Source organism: Oncorhynchus clarkii, chromosome 7 (assembly GCF_045791955.1).
Source record: "Oncorhynchus clarkii lewisi isolate Uvic-CL-2024 chromosome 7, UVic_Ocla_1.0, whole genome shotgun sequence".
In the NCBI taxonomy this organism is placed as follows: Eukaryota; Metazoa; Chordata; class Actinopteri; order Salmoniformes; family Salmonidae; genus Oncorhynchus; species Oncorhynchus clarkii.
Window position 1 is genome coordinate 23,423,867 of NC_092153.1, and position 12,138 is coordinate 23,436,004.

A 12,138-nucleotide genomic window follows, 5' to 3' on the forward strand; every position below is an offset into this window, starting at 1 on the left:
TTTGTTCGCTAACAGGCTTAGCTCTGCCTCAGTACTATGGTCAGAATTCAGTATTTAAATAGATACTAATTATTTCCAGTTGAAGGTCTTAAGATTTGTCAACTCTTGTGCAACACAATGATAAACGCACGGCGTCTTTCAGAACCTAATCATTACGAGTACATTAGATGAGCATAACAAGCTAAGAGGTTATGACTTTATTAACATGTGTACCCACTAGTAAAGAGGTCTGGCATTAGCCAAAGACAGATTATGTCTTCAAATCAAGCCAGAACTGATGATCGAGTCCCCCTAAACACAGTCAATTATGACATTTTCATTAGGGTTCTTTTGTGCTGTGTATTTGTTATTGTTAGCTTGATAACATGGAACACTGACTTTGGATTGACAAGGATTTACAGTGTTGGATTGTATATAGAGTAAAAGCCCATCCCATTCCAAAGACCATGAATACCAATTGGAAAGAGTCTACTGAAAAGAATTACTGCAGTTAAATGGTGATTTTCTCTAAAAACAAATGGGGAAAATCGAGATATGTACAGCAGAAGAATGATGGGCACCACTCACATAATAATATGCTAATCAGCCTCTGAAATACTGATGAACTTTATTATTATGATAATTGAGTGTTTCCATGTTTCAGTAATACTTATTTTAAAAAAGAAAAAAGTTGAGAATTACGTAAGTAATTAGAAGTGTCTGCCTAATATTGTTGACATTATAGAACACATGGTATCTAGGCTAATGCTAACTTCACTACATCTGGAGCTACCTCATAAGGAAAACGTCTCCAAGGTTATTTTGCATAGGCCACTGTACTTACACTGGAAAGAAAATGGTGGAGCGAAAGAATTGACTGGCTATCCTTCTGCTAGAGGAGTAGGATTATGCAAATGAAGTCCTGAGGTATTTGGAATGAAAGTCCAAGTGAAGTCCACCACATTTTGCTGAAACCAGACCCAACAATGCCGGCTTTACTTTTAGCAAAACGAACAAGTAACACAACTGCCCAAAAACAATATCATACACAATGATATCAAAATAAAACAAATCATTTTCGAATCTCTGCAGTCTACTATTCTTTCGCACAAGAACAACTATAATCAGACAAGACGCCTGTCCCGAACTCTGTTTCCCTGATAGCCGATCAAAGTATAATTTATTGCTCTTCATCTTTAACATAGTATCTCGCTTTTCCTCCATCGACAAGCCAACATATCATGGCAATTAAAGAACAAAGGAAAGGGTTACCCCCCCCAAAAAAAAAACTCAACAGTATTATGAATGCTATTAATAAAATGCACATCTAGTCCCTTCCAATGTGACAGGCGAACCTATGAGTTTTTGAAACTCGTCGGTCTCCCTAACTTAACCCAGTCCCTGCTCATCTGTAGCTCTGCAAGGCCTTTAATGTGGTGAGCCCACAAGCCACTCCTGCTGCCACACAATCACGTCACTGTACATCTTCAGAATGGGGATTATTTGCACTTCCTGGTCCGTTTGAGCTTCAATCAGAAAGCCCAGGACCCACGTACAAAAGAAAAAGTAAAGTAGTCCGTAGACTCAAACCAGATGAAACTTCTCTATTTTTACCTTTTCCTGCCAAGAAGAGTCTGAGACATCCTGTATGGTTAAGGTTTAGACCCAGTGGCTTTAAGAACTCAATTGACTGAGGTTTGTTGAAGGAACAAAGACTTTTGGTGAAGGAACAAAGACTTTTGGTGAAGGAACGAATTTCCTGTCCAAGTTTCTTTTGCACTCCATCTAATGTATTTTGATCTTTGATCTTTGGCCTGGCTAAAAAAAAAAGAATCCTAGAAGTTGCACGTTTACTTCAACGTGGCTGGTCTTCATCTTATCAAGCCTCCTGATGATAACTTGTTATGATGTAGAAAAACAGGTGCAAGAGGAAAAACCCTTATCACACACCCTCATCTGAGATGTACGACTTTTCAGAATGTTTTGTTGACAGGTGTGAAATAAACTTAAATTAGGTACTGGGTATTTCAGAGTTCTCTCCTCTGCTGAACGCTGCAAAGTCCGTAGTGATTTGCTGCTCATTAAGGAGTGTCCCCCCTCGGGCAACAATTCTACACCTGTGACCATTCAAAAATGGCTCGCACAAACTACGTAGAATCAGCAACCACCGTACTCTAAATAGGAAACAGATAACAAATATAACTCAAGATACCTATCAGCTTCTATGGTTCTAATCAGATTAGAACATAAAGAGGTTGAACAAAACGAGTTTTACGCTGAGACAAGAAAGAGAATCCAAATGAGTTTTCTATTGCAAAATGTATAGCACTTGCTTGGTCGTTGTACTATGGGTTTCTATGGGAGTACAATTCAAATCAAATCAAATCATCTGTTTCCTAACTACTCTCAGATCCATACGCATTCAGAACCGGAAATTGAGATTAATTCATTGTATTTAATTCTAACCTTTTTTTTTACAAGTCAAGAGTTCTGCTGGGTTATTTCTAATTTCAACTGGAGCTATACCAGCCATTAACGCCCCCCCCCCCGATCCTTGTTAAAGACATTTCAGGGCATGCCATAGCCACAAGGCATGGTTTGAATATATATAATTTAGTGTCATTTTAAAAAGGAAGGTTTAAGAGAGAACTATTGTTACTCTAATTCTGTCCTCGTTTCTATGTGTTTTGAGAAACAAACACACCATTTTAACTGGATCTGTTTACAAAGACAATGTATTTGAATGTGATGCTTTTGGAGAACGCATTGTTATTACACAATTAACGGGAAATTCAGAAATTGTATCAAATTGGTACCGCTTCTAATGATTGCTAGTAGATATTCTGTGTCACAGTCCATGCTAAAGGTACAGTGTCAATGTTTTGTGGTGTGTTGTGTGTTTAGAACTGTGCTCATTTGAGGCCATAGGATGTGACAGTAGCCTGGGTATGTAAGCCAGCTGGAGAACCAACCATCCAGCCATCCAGCCATCCAACCATCCAGCCATCCAACCATCCAGCCATCCAGCCATCCAGCCATCCAGCCATCCAGCCATCCAACCATCCAGCCATCCAACCATCCAGCCTTACTGTTTCCTTAGCTGGCCAGACAACATGTGGTTACCAAAAAGGATCACATCAAAACACACGACAAATCAAACTAAACCAAAGACAAAAACAAAACAACTCATTTGCACACAAAGCAAAACTGAATTAAATATGGCCTTCCTCTGAAAATGACTCTTGTAAACAAGGAGCTGTGCTAAGATGATACCGCTGGATATCCACTCTATACGCAACGGTAATCATCACTCACTGTTTTCCTCAGCAGCCAGCCGGTATTCCTCTCTCCCTCCACCAAACAGTCTTAGGATTCCAAAACAGACCAAACAAGGACGGAACACAAGTTCAGTTGGTAGGCTAAATTAAGTTGGCTTAACTTATTAAAAGGTCATGTATCCCTCTATTTCACCTTGCGGTAGATTACACGGAATAAAATTGATAATGGGACACTACGACATCTATTCGTTACTATGGAAATGACTGTTTTGTAGGCCATGGCTCTATTTCTGTGGCTAATCTCTGGTTATTCCAATGTGCCAGGTGTTCACTGGAAGAAAAATGCATGAGTTTCCTGGCCGTCCTTGAATTCCTGATGTCCCAATAAAGAAGACTGTTCCCTCCCAGTCAAGCTAGGAGCTCAAACCTCCATACACTGTGTTGCCACCATTGGCAATTACGACTTGTCGTGATCAACAACAAGAGACGCTGCTCAAACTTTCCTTTTCAAAATATTGTGCTCTAACTCCAAACTTGGAATCGAAACCGGAATAGTAACCCACAAAAGAGTTGTCACGCCCCTAAAGTGAGACAAAAATAAGAGTTGATCTTCTATCACTATGTTCAAAGTCTTCTTAACGTCTTCCTTGAATGACTGGATAAATATCCACAAACATTGGGAAACCGTTCAAAATGGAATAACATTCCTTTTCCAAGAAAAAAGGAGAGAAAAAGATTATCATATGCAAAGTGTTTTAATGTCTTTATATTCATGTTATAGAATTTAAACTACTTCATCTTCTCTTCAATTCCCTGGGGAACGTTCTCACCAAGTTTTTCAGTCGCACATTTTTTTGGGGGGGGGGTGACTTTAATTCAACTTGGCACAGTGAGGCTTAGGGGAAAACATAAATGTGGTCTCACTTGTTAGTGGAGGTTTTGTGCTAAAAAATAAATAAAAAATCAGACAATGGCTGAGGGAAAGGCCCGCCGTACGTCTTGCGAGGTATTGACACAGGAGCTACTGCAGAACAAAGTGGCTCCGTGAGAAAGGAGAGAGAGAGAGAGAGAGAGAGAGAGAGAGAGAAGATTATCTTAATTATCATTCAGAAGCCGTTTAGAGCAGCACCTGTGCATGAATAATATCATTTATAGGCACATTGAGATGTGCATAATTCCCCTTAAATCATACACATTAACAGTATAACAAGGGGACGAACAAGTCTGTCTCTCTCGCAGGCTCAGCTCGGAGCGAGGGGTAGTCATTGTCAGGCCCTCACCTCCTCAATAAGAATGTAGTCCTTTATTCAAAGGTTCAGGCTTTCTTTTCATTCCAACATTTGACTACTCAATGTAGTCCGGTAGAGAGGTCTTATTAGGCTGCGTATGCCCAATCTCATATCTTGTTTTGGAGTTTCGGTTTTTCCAGCACATGAAATAACTACGAGTGTGTTTGAGATTGTATGGCTTCAACCTGCATTAACTTCAAGAGGTTACACGTGACATAGTCTAGGTGTGAGAACCAGCTCAGTTGATCAACAGTATAAGCGAATGACTCAGACATTCCCGTGTCACGAATAATCCGTTTCATTCATGTCACACCTCACCAAATCATACAGGATCATTTGGTGAATTACAATAAGCTTAGGTATACAAACCTTTAGGTGAAAAAAGAGAATACTCATGCTGTACAAGACCTTGATCAATGCCAAAGAAAGCATGGAGCAAGATTATCAGAATAACCTCCCCGACAAACTGTATAGCATGTCTGTATATCATGTCTGTATAGCATGTCTGTATAGCATGTCTGTCTTCACAATAACGCATACCAAATTCCGTGACACAAGAAGACCTTGGAGCAGCATTTAGCGTACAAATATTTAGTAAGGGTTAGGATACACACGGAATCTGCAGGCCTCTTTTACACAAAGCTCATGAGGGGGGCATAGGGAGCAGGACAGACGGGGTAAGGCATGCATCGAGACATACAGGAAGGGAGGAGAGATTAGAGAGTTCGATATTCACATGTACAGGGTTGCAGATATAATTACAGGGTACAATGAAATGATTGTGCTCCGAGCTGTAACAACGCAGGACAACGTGAAATAAAACAATGCAAATAGATAACAATAACAATTGAAATAATATATATATATATATATATATATATATATATATATATATATATATATATATATATATATATATATATATATATATATATATATATATACACAGTACAGCAACAAATGAAAGTAGAGTAGATCAGCACACCGAAATGTCAAGTATTCACCCACTGCAGACCACAACCCGCGCTGTCAAAAGTTCAGTGTAATAAGGGAAGCCTTTGTGTGGTACTAAAATCCAACAGGCCTCCGTTTGAGTGGAATACTTCAGGCTGAACAATGCCAACAGATATATGGAATTTGCCTCCATACATCATGAGCCTGCTGACCGTCTACTACAGTGGGATCCATGCAGTGTGTGTGTGTGTGTGTGTGTGTGTGTGTGTGTGTGTGTGTGTGTGTGTGTTTGCGTGCGTGCGTGCGTGCAAAACCTACATGTTAATGATGCCATTAATGTCATTTATGGGAAGTGAGAAGATCAAGTTTTTAACAAAGGATTAACCTCAAGATTGAACTGCAGCATCCCTCTACCCCTCTCAATGGAGCGTTGAACTGCAGCATCCCTCTACCCCTCTCAATGGAGCGTTGAGCTGCAGCATCCCTCTACCCCTCTCAATGGAGCGTTGAGCTGCAGCATCCCTCTACCCCTCTCAATGGAGCGTTGAGCTGCAGCATCCCTCTACCCCTCTCAATGGAGCGTTGAACTGCAGCATCCCTCTACCCCTCTCAATGGAGCGTTGAGCTGCAGCATCCCTCTACCCCTCTCAATGGAGCGTTGAACTGCAGCATCCCTCTACCCCTCTCAATGGAGCGTTGAACTGCAGCATCCCTCTACCCCTCTCAATGGAGCGTTGAGCTGCAGCATCCCTCTACCCCTCTCAATGGAGTTCTAAATAACTATGGGTTCTTATGGCTGCTTATAGCAAGCGGTCATATCATTAAAAGGAGCTACATGTATAATGTTTCATTGTAATTTCAGAAATGGTCCAGAATATAGCTGCAGTATATATTCTGCAATGCCGACATTCATATTTGACACAAAAAGTCCGACAGGCTACTCTTGCGCCCTTCCTATCTTACATCGGCATCACTAAGGAAATCCAGAGGAAGTCAGTTCGTATGAATGTTCTAATATTATGACGTCCTGGTTTATAACGAAATATTTGAATTCTGCTTTATTTTTCCTCCCCACTGTTTGATTTCTATAACATATTGCATCACAATAAATGATTCATGTCAATTAGCTTTTCCATCTTCTAAGATACAAACTCATGTGATCTTTTCCACAGCTATTTATTTCACAGCGACACAGAGCTCTCCCTAGAAGCGTACCACTATCGCCCGAGGACATATCTCTTAAATAAAAGCATCAGATCTTTGCATACCTACGATTTACATATTAAAGGAATGGGAGATGAATGTTAAAAGAATTGGGCACAGCAGTCTAATCATGCCTACCTCTGACTAGAATTCTAAAGTCTTCTGGGTCTCCCTTCTGAGACATAAAAGAAAGAAAATTAAGAGGATCTTTTCAAGTTCATTATTCTCAAGACTATTCGAGTGCTCAGCACACTTTTACTCGGAGCGATCAGACTCGGTTGGTTGTACGGTGCTCTGATTCTATTTCTGACAACTCAATTCCCAGAATTCATGGATAGCCTGTATTCTATCAACGTGGAGTGAGTGTCGTTGTCTTGCAGAAAGCCTGTTGTTCTAACACATTGAAGATGCTTTGGACGTTTACCAGATTGACTTTCTGTACTGTATATACACTGAGTGTACAAAACATTAGGAACACCTGCTCTTACCATGACAGACTGACCAGGTGAACCCAGGTGAAAGCTATGATCCACTTCAATCCGGGCAGATGAAGAGTGGTTTAAAGAAGGCTTTTTAAACCTTGAGACAATTGAGACATGGATTGTGTATGTGTACCATTCAGTGGGTGAATGGGCAAGACAAAATATGTAAGTGTCTTTGAACAGGGGGTACGGTAGTAGGTGCCAGGCGCACTGGTTTGAGTGTGTCAAGAACTGCGAGACTGCTGGGTTTTTTCACGCTCAACAGTTTCCCATATGTATAAAGAATGGTCCACCAACCAAAGGGCATCCAGCCAACTTGACACAACTGTGGGAAGCATTGGAGTCAACATGGGCCAGCATCCCTGTGGAACGCTTTCGACACCTTGCAGAGTACGTGCACTGATGAATTGAAGCTGTTTTGAGGGCAAAAGGGGGTGCATCCCAATATTAGGACGGTGTTCCTAATGTTTTGTACACTCATTGTCTGTAGATAAACCTTTTGGATATTAGCCTAGGTGGATATTTGGCATTTTTGGAAGAATAACTTTTGGACGAATAATACTTTTATCACCGTGAAGGTAATACCTTTGACAAGATAGAAACGATAACCATTTATGAAGTACTATGATAACACCTATGACCAGAGTGACAGTATAGAATATACATCTCATCCACTAATCATTGTAAGGTCATTATAATGGAAACTGCCCTTGCAATTACAACCTATGCAGATAGAAGGTCCAGCGAGATGGCATGAACCAAACGTATCACCCTCATCAAGCTGGCACACCATTGATTCATGTGCCCTATGGGTATGCTTGCCCTGTATATGGGCAGGCAGGAAACGAGGTTGCCTGACCGTGGCTGCAATGGGTCAACGCCGTCATGGCATCACTGCCATACCATGTATCGTCACTTTGACCAGCCCTGAGTCTGACCCACTTGTCCGCCCGATCCACCCATCCACACGGGGAAGTGCGGCCTTCCACTACGTCATCCCCAACTGGGCCTGACACTACAGAGGTCATCAGTGATGCAATCTCACCGCAGGGCTAATAAGGATATGCCTTCATAGGACACCAGAGGAAGTAGATGAAGTATCCCCCCCATTAATGTCCCTCCCAGGGGAGACAGCAGATTGAAGCTCCACTGATCACTTAAATGAAGGACGGAGGAGACACTCAACTCAACCAACTTCATTCCTGTCCACTCGCTGGCTAACTTCAGTTTGGGAAATGTCAGCAGTACAAGCAGTACCCCGGAGAGATAGTGTGTACGTGATTGGACTCAACAGTTACACGTCAACATTGTAAGCATGACAACATTATGCATCTAATCAAGCAACGTTACTCATTGACAATGTAGATGCCATGTTATTATAAATCCACATAATGTGGATAGTTCACTAGCAAATATCTAGAACCAGCATTGTCTCTCTTATTCAGCTGTAGTCCCTCTCGCGGAAGTTATCACGTTTCAATGTAATGTGCATGTGTCAAAGACAGCAGAAACAGAAGTATGCGATGTTGTCTTAACTGGGTAAATGTGTTCATTTGAAGGCATCGGTACACACAGAGGGCTGTGGAGCATCACCCGTCTATGGATGGATCCCATTAAAAGTGTTCCCTGGAAGGTCATGTCTCATATTACACACGGGACAGACATGGAGAGTTACAGTAAGACTGGCTTTGTTACACACAGAACAATCTCAGCTACCACAGCGGTACAGCCTGGTCCCTGCAGATAGCTAGCGGCTGCCAAGGTGGGCCACACCACCCACTTTGCTCTGGTATCCCCCTCGGCACGGCACAAACACGGCACAAACACGGCACAAACACAGCACAAACACGTCACAAACACGGCACAAACACGGCACAAACACGGCACAAACACGGCACAAACAAGGCACAAACACGGCACAAACACGGCACAAACAAGGCACAAACACGGCACAAACACGGCACAAACACGTCACAAACACGGCACAAACACGGCACAAACACGGCACAAACAAGGCACAAACACGGCACAAACACGGCACAAACAAGGCACAAACACGGCACAAACACGGCACAAACACGGCACAAACACGGCACAAACACGGCACAAACAAGGCACAAACACGGCACAAACACGGCACAAACACGGCACAAACACGGCACAGGGGCACTTCCCAACATTCTTCTCATTCTACTCAACTCCAGTCTTAACAGACACAACTAACTTATTTTCGAAATGGTTCAGTGCTGAATCAAGTCTCTGGCGTGAGAGGTCTCTGGGATTCACAAACCCTGGTTTTAATGAAGTAAAAACAACACCCACACAACCATCGCTAGCTTTTCCCGTGCAAATGTGGAGATGATTACAAGTGAGAAAAGCAGAGGGGGTCTGGCTTTCTATCAAATAAATCATGTCCCCCCCCCCCCCCCCCCCCCCCTTCCTCTTCTTCTTGTCCACACATATTTCTAGGTGATTAGTGACGATGTACGCTCACAACCACAACTAGGTCTCATTTACAGTTGATACAAGATAGGTCAACAACAAAAAAAAGACTTACACCCTTAAATCAGAACCTGCTTGATATTGACAACCGGTCAAGCTTATCTCTACATGTAGGAAACACAGTATATTTTAGAAGAAAGATATACTGTAGATATTGCAGGTTAAGTGATGCAGGTGTCCACCTTAAAAAACCCTCCATAAATGAATAATCTAGTGCTTAGTAGCCTACTCAAAGGCTTTCTGCATGTCCTGGCAGACAAAATATAGAATGAATTCCTTTACATAAATACAGTTTAACCACATGAAATGACATGCAAATTAAGTATGCATAATGTTATACCCAGTGAATAAGTTGGTACTACAGCCTCAAAACCTTCTTTTTAGAGGGAACAAAACAATTTCACAATACCATTTTTTTGTGGTTTTACGTAACAGCCTATGATTGAATAATCATTTCTCGGGGGTCTTTGATCTCATAAAGGGGAGGCGACTTTAATGTTGTGCCCGATTAAGGTTTCAAAGCAAAAGAATGACTGAGGACCGTTTTTGCGGCACGAGTCAAGTATCATTACACATCAAAAGTGCAGACCTTACACTAAAGCTAATCATTTAAAGCGCTAATCTCTCTTGCTCACAGAGCTGAGGAAAACAGAGCTGAGCGCTAGGATTATTGGGAGCTAGGAAATACATCTCTCTTGCTCACAGAGCTGAGCGCTAGGAAAATCTCTCTTGCTCACAGAGCTGAGCGCTAGGAAATACGTATTATGAATCTCTCTTGCTCACAGAGCTGAGCGCTAGGAAATACGTATTATGAATCTCTCTTGCTCACAGAGCTGAGCGCTAGGAAATACGTATTATGAATCTCTCTTGCTCACAGAGCTGAGCGCTAGGAAATACGTATTATGAATCTCTCTTGCTCACAGAGCTGAGCGCTAGGAAATACATATTATGAATCTCTCTTGCTCACAGAGCTGAGCGCTAGGAAATACGTATTATGAATCTCTCTTGCTCACAGAGCTGAGCGCTAGGAAATACGTATTATGAATCTCTCTTGCTCACAGAGCTGAGCGCTAGGAAATACATATTATGAATCTCTCTTGCTCACAGAGCTGAGCGCTAGGAAATACATATTATCCATGGGGGATTATTGCTATGTTCACCAGCCTCACCACTTTCTGCATTACCAGCCAGGTTTGCTCCACTGACATCCATAGAAGATGTCGGAAATGAATTCCTTTGAGTACAATATTTGGATATACGCTTTACAAGCAGATGACACTGTCCCTATCTCAACAACAAAAAGAGAGACACCGACTGACTTTACGAGATGGGCGGTTCAGTTTAATAAAGTTACTTTTCCGGTCCGTCTCTGTCAAAAAGGACATCAATCTCTTCAGCTATAACAACGTTAGTCCATAATTGGTCAGTGTTAGAGGTCCCCAGCTACACTTTATCATACAGAACAATGTGCTCTTAAGACTTGTTTTATTGAAGCATGTAGTCGCATTAGGTAGCCAATTCAACCTAACGAATTGGTGATGATTACGTGATATTATCAACACTGGCATATATGTCCATGGAATGAAATTATACTCCCAAGAAGTGCTTTTATCTCAACAGTGTTTGTTATATTCTTTCCTTTTTCCTTGAGATATTACACTATTTAATTACCGTTAAGATCATTAAGGAGTGATTTTAAGTATAATTTGCAGTTCGTGAACTGTTTAAAAAAAATTACACTTAATATAATTAACTGCTGTCGTTAGGCCTAATCCCAGTAGGATAGGAGTGAATGCTTGCTTTAAGGAATTACATATATGTAAAATTGCATACATTTCAATCCAACAAAAAGGTGTGGGCTGCAAAGGTGTGGCTCCCCCAATGGCATAATTATCTATTTCCAGAGTGTGCAGTGTAAAAAACAGTGGTAAGTCCATTGACTCAGGGTCTTATTCACCGTGCATAACCATATACCTACCATGTACTAACCTCGCAAATGAATTGCCAATGGCCTCTTCAGAGCCAGCGCTAAACGTTGTACTGGGGGTTAGAGAGGCCATACGAACATCTGAGCTTCAATCACTCTAGCTATTAACAATACCCTGTTTACTATAATTCAGGCTGCGTACAAATCATAGCTTGACATCAGGAAGGAGGGCAAGCAGACAATGAGTCTTGCGAGAGTTAAATGACTACGTGAACCGTACTTTGAATTACATCGTCCTTTTTTTCTGTCTGGTGGTGAAGTATCTAATTAAAATAGAGATATTTTCCTGTCAAGAATAGTGGGGACCATGTTTAATTAAGTCAAGAGGACAGTAACATATTAGTGACATGAAAGTCTCGGCAGTCATCCACCATTCGCATGATGCCTTTCATAAAAAATGCATGTGCCCATCTCGAAAGGATCACTATAATGTGTGAAGGAGCATTGTGCACCATTGAAATGAA